The sequence below is a fragment of the Oncorhynchus mykiss genome, chromosome 21 (genome assembly GCF_057628025.1).
Source record: "Oncorhynchus mykiss isolate SJ-2025 chromosome 21, ASM5762802v1, whole genome shotgun sequence".
Lineage (NCBI taxonomy): Eukaryota > Metazoa > Chordata > Actinopteri > Salmoniformes > Salmonidae > Oncorhynchus > Oncorhynchus mykiss.
The window spans coordinates 6,264,976-6,270,000 of record NC_143042.1 but is presented as its reverse complement, the minus strand read 5'-3'; positions in this window follow the sequence as shown (position 1 = coordinate 6,270,000).

Genomic DNA, 5,025 nt, shown 5'->3' with positions numbered 1-5,025 from the left:
CATCCACCCCTCTCCGCTACAGTCCTGACTCCTGACCAACGCCATCCACCCCTCTCCACTACAGTCCTGACTCCTGACCAACACCATCCACCCCTCTCCACTACAGTCCTGACTCCTGACCAACACCATCCACCCCTCTCCACTACAGTCCTGACTCCTGACCAACACCATCCACCCCTCTCCACTACAGTCCTGACTCCTGACCAACACCATCCACCCCTCTCCACTACAGTCCTGACTCCTGACCAACGCCATCCACCCCTCTCCACTACAGTCCTGACTCCTGACCAACGCCATCCACCCCTCTCCACTACAGTCCTGACTCCTGACCAACGCCATCCACCCCTCTCCACTACAGTCCTGACTCCTGACCAACGCCATCCACCCCTCTCCGCTACAGTCCTGACTCCTGACCAACGCCATCCACCCCTCTCCACTACAGTCCTGACTCCTGACCAACGCCATCCACCCCTCTCCACTGCAGTCCTTATTGATTTTCTGTGCTGAGAAACAAGATCTAAATATTGAGGTCTAGAGAATGTTGATTTAACTCAATAGTGAAGGGCCATAGATTGGTGGGTCTTTATTCTGTGCATTTTAATCTTTGAATGAATTCATCAGATAAAGCCGTGGGGGTTGACACCAGGAGCAGAGTAGAATGGATGACCATACCGGCCTCCTGCGCTTCAATCAATGACTCTGGATTTAAACTGCAGCGCATCCGTACATACATACCCTATATAGGTTACACACTGACAAACTCAATCTAGATTTATTGGGGATGAATTGATTTATAAAAGGGTCATTGTTCCTCAGTTTAGACATTTTTGCTCCCTGTGAAACCTCTTCATTTGTAAATATTTCATATTTCCTTGTTAGAGGGCATTGGTTTTTTCGACTGGTTGTGTTACCTTGGTATTTAGGTGTCCACTAGGCCACTACTATATTGAATTGGGCTCTTTCCTGTCCTGCTAAGCATTCAAAATGTAATGAGTACTTTTGGGTTTCAACAAAAATGTATGGAGTAAAAAGTACAATATTTTCTTAAGGAATGTAATGGTAAAAGTAGTCAAAAATATAAATACTAAAGTAAGGTACAGATACCCCAAAAACTACTTAAGTAGTACTTTAAACTATTTTTACTTAAAGTACTTTACACCACTGGACAATTGTCTGCTACGGTGCGTTTCCATTTAACTATCTTGTGTCGATTAAAACAGCTGGATGTAATGAATTCAGCTGGATGTAATGATGTCAGCTGGATGTAATGATGTCAGCTGGATGTAATGAGGTCAGCTGGATGTAATGATGTCAGCTGGATGTAATGAAGTCAGCTGGATGTAATGAAGTCAGCTGGATGTAATGAGGTCAGCTGGATGTAATGAGGTCAGCTGGATGTAATGAAGTCAGCTGGATGTAACGAGGTCAGCTGGATGTAATGAAGTCAGCTGGATGTAATGAGGTCAGCTGGATGTAATGAAGTCAGCTGGATGTAATGAGGTCAGCTGGATGTAATGAAGTCAGCTGGATGTAATGAGGTCAGCTGGATGTAACGAGGTCAGCTGGATGTAATGAAGTCAGCTGGATGTAATGAGGTCAGCTGGATGTAATGAAGTCAGCTGGATGTAATGAGGTCAGCTGGATGTAATGAAGTCAGCTGGATGTAATGAGGTCAGCTGGATGTAACGAGGTCAGCTGGATGTAATGATGTCAGCTGGATGTAATGAAGTCAGCTGGATGTAATGAAGTCAGCTGGATGTAATGAGGTCAGCTGGATGTAATGAAGTCAGCTGGAAGTAATGAAGTCAGCTGGATGTAATGAAGTCAGCTGGAAGTAATGAGGTCAGCTGGATATAATGAGGTCAGCTGGATGTAATGAGGTCAGCTGGATGTAATGAGGTCAGCTGGATGTAATGAAGTCAGCTGGAAGTAATGAGGTCAGCTGGATGTAATGAGGTCAGCTGGATGTAATGATGTCAGCTGGATGTAATGAGGTCAGCTGGATGTAATGAAGTCAGCTGGATGTAATGATGTCAGCTGGATGTAATGAGGTCAGCTGGATGTAATGAAGTCAGCTGGATGTAATGAAGTCAGCTGGATGTAATGAGGTCAGCTGGATGTAATGAAGTCAGCTGGATGTAATGAAGTCAGCTGGATGTAATGAAGTCAGCTGGATGTAATGATGTCAGCTGGATGTAATGAGGTCAGCTGGATGTAATGAAGTCAGCTGGATGTAATGAAGTCAGCTGGATGTAATGAAGTCAGCTGGATGTAATGAAGTCAGCTGGATGTAATGAAGTCAGCTGGATGTAATGAAGTCAGCTGGATGTAATGAAGTCAGCTGGATGTAATGAAGTCAACTGGATGTAATGAGGTCAGCTGGATGTAATGAGGTCAGCTGGATGTAATGAAGTCAGCTGGATGTAATGATGTCAGCTGGATGTAATGATGTCAGCTGGATGTAATGATGTCAGCTGGATGTAATGATGTCACACCAACAACAACAAAAACAATAGTTTCCTATAAAAGGAAGTGGTTGAAGTATTTCTATTACCCATTTAGGCAAATTGCACATAAAACATAAAACGACAGACGGTATGCTCTCCCAACCATCTTTTTCATGTTTCAGGTAGCTTGTGAAAGCTAGCATGAATAGTATGCAATAATTGACTAATATTTGCCGTATTCTAATAATTTGCATGTGCCAACGTATCGCCACGGTCCGTGCCCTGGTGAAACATGCACTCCTGTAGAGCTGAAATAATTGGATGATGAAACTTGCATCAGCCAACCAGAAAAGCAAGGCGAAGAAATACAAGCATTCTTGCAAGTCAAGACAATCCTTGTCCTGCAAAGCAAATGTATTTTTACAGTTTAAAAACTATTTTGCAAGGAGTAGGCCAGGGATCGTCCACTAGATTCAGCCCCTGGACACATGTTTCTTCATTGGATGGTTTAGGGGCCAGAACATAATTGAAAATCATTTGTAGAATGCAAATTGACAGCTTGCTTACATCTGTATATCATCAAGTGCCTTTCTATTATTTGTGGGAATACTTGGGAACATATTACCATAATAGAAATCACTTGGAGCTGATTTACTGGTGTTTTTACAGTATTTTATGTCCAACAATGAAAATGGGGAACGCTGCAGTAGGCATTTAGAATCAAATGTGGAGTGGAGCTTAACAGATAGTTACATGAGACGTCATGTGCACATACCTTCAAAATTATTTGGCAATCATCTTTTATTCGAAAAACACTTTTTCCATCACCATTTGTCTCAATAAAGAAAGTTAGCCTGATAACAACGTCTATCTTTAGAAAATATCTCTGTTGTTTCCATTACACATGTCTCAATAAAGAAAGTTAGCCTGATAACAACGTCTATCTTTAGAAAATATCTCTGTTGTTTCCATTACACATGTCTCAATAAAGAAAGTTAGCCTGATAACAACGTCTATCTTTAGAAAATATCTCTGTTGTTTCCATTACACATGTCTCAATAAAGAAAGTTAGCCTGATAACAACGTCTATCTTTAGAAAATATCTCTGTTGTTTCCATTACACATGTCTCAATAAAGAAAGTTAGCCTGATAACAACGTCTATCTTTAGAAAATATCTCTGTTGTTTCCATTACACATGTCTCAATAAAGAAAATTGCGACAACTTAGTAATAATCATTACCAAATACCTATTGTCTGGTCAAGTGCCCAGGGGCTCTGACCTTCAGGGAGCCCCCATTGATTGTGTTAGTCATTCTAACTCAGATATCATATTAATATGACACAAGTCACTACAAACAAATTGTAGAATTTCAGGAAATGAGATGTAAAACTTCAAGAAAATTCTCTGCCCTGTGGAAAAATATGTAGAATTGCAGAAAACTTGCTTTAAAACCGCAACATTTTCTCTACACCGCATGGCAAAATGTGTAGAATTGCAGGAAATGAACTTGTAAAATGTAACACTTTCTCTCCACCATCAAGAGGGGGGCACTAAAATATTTTGTGGTGAGGTTGCTACCCATCAAAATCAGGGTGGGTAGCAACCTCTAATCTTGCTTAGACCAAATCTTGCTTAGGGACACCAAAAGGCTAGAGCCAGCCCTGCTTTTTGACCAATTATGGCAAGCCACTGGGACACCAGATACAGGTCAGATTGGTAGGCTGTTTTGTTTTTGCTGCGTTATTTTCTTAACCCTGGCTATCTCTCTATCTCAAACAAGGAAATACAGTTAACTTCAAATTGTGCTTAGTAATGTCATGTATCTGTCTAACACCTACATGTCAAGGTTTGAAACGCCAAAAATCAAGGTTTGGTTCACAATGCATGGGGCAGTGACAGAAAACCAACTGCAGTTCTTGATTGGCCTGCAGGTGGAGCTATGATGCAGGTTTTCAAAGCGCAGTGCACTTGCCAACGGAGAGCAGCACAGGGAGGATCATGTCTAGATGGTATACAGCTTTTGTAAAATATCAAAAGTTGCTTATTCGTTTTTTTTGCATTTTAGCTAACCCTAACCCTAACCTAAGTATCCTAACCTGCTGCGTTAATTATCAAAACCTGCCGCTTCAGTTCTTCTAAACCTGCTGAGAAAAGTCAATTTTGACAAAAGCTGTATCCCTTCTAGACAAAACCCACAGGGTCAGAAGAGTAGCTGCAGCACGGTCGCATCTTTCTGAACTTGCCCAGTCAGGTATGCAGCATGTAAAGTAGAGTAGGCTGCAGATAAGAAAGAATGTCAGTCGTGAATTTTAATCATGGATTGTGTGGTGTAGGCCTAACATTTGCTTACTATTCTGGTAGGCTGTTTAACTTCAATTGCCCTTTTGCCTGTGATAACATAACTGCAATCAAATGATTTCCCATCTATAAAACAAAACCATGGAAAATAATCATTCACTGTTTTGTGAATCATGTTACCCCTTGTCTGTAGGTCTATCTCAATGTGGCTTGTTGACCTTATCATTGAAAATGTGACTATTATGCCTAATTGGTAAGGCAAATTAGGAATGTAGCCT